Below are 495 nucleotides of genomic sequence, written 5' to 3' on the forward strand. Positions count from 1 at the left end.
CCCCAGCCGCACCTCTTTTCTTTAGCAGTGGGTATTAGCGATTTTTGTTAATGGGTGTCAATAACACTAGTAAATAACTATTTAGAAACTTCTAAATAATAAATAACTATTTAGAAACTTTATTTGATATGGGCAGCAGCGAGAAGTATTTATCCAAACTGTGCAGAAACCTGGGAGAAATTGGAAAGGCAGTATTTAAAAAAAAAAAAGATAATAACAATAATAACCAAAAAACCGCAAGCAAATAAAAAAAGCAATAATTCAGTGTTTCTGCCCGGTTTCGAACCGGGGACCTTTCGCGTGTGAGGCGAACGTGATAACCGCTACACTACGGAAACCCGCGCTGTCAGTACTTTTCGAGCGGCGCGTGATGTTCGCGCCGTTTTGCGCGGCGGCTGAGGACCGGCCTCTGCCCCTCGGCGCGGCCCTCGCCTCACGGCACCCTCACACAGAACCTACCCCAAACACTGAGAAACGCCGCGCGGAATCCCAGGT

The 495-nt window shown here is 46.5% G+C and overlaps 1 non-coding gene across 1 annotated transcript; it reads right to left on the reverse strand.

Annotated features, from left to right (window-relative positions):
* Positions 1 to 265: 265 nt before the first annotated feature.
* TRNAV-CAC lies at positions 266 to 338 on the reverse strand. Its single transcript has one exon. It is a non-coding gene; the product is annotated as a tRNA-Val (tRNA).
* Between the last annotated feature and the right edge of the window lie 157 nt (positions 339 to 495).

This window comes from Phaethon lepturus, unplaced genomic scaffold (genome assembly GCF_000687285.1).
Source record: "Phaethon lepturus isolate BGI_N335 unplaced genomic scaffold, ASM68728v1 scaffold40928, whole genome shotgun sequence".
Lineage (NCBI taxonomy): Eukaryota > Metazoa > Chordata > Aves > Phaethontiformes > Phaethontidae > Phaethon > Phaethon lepturus.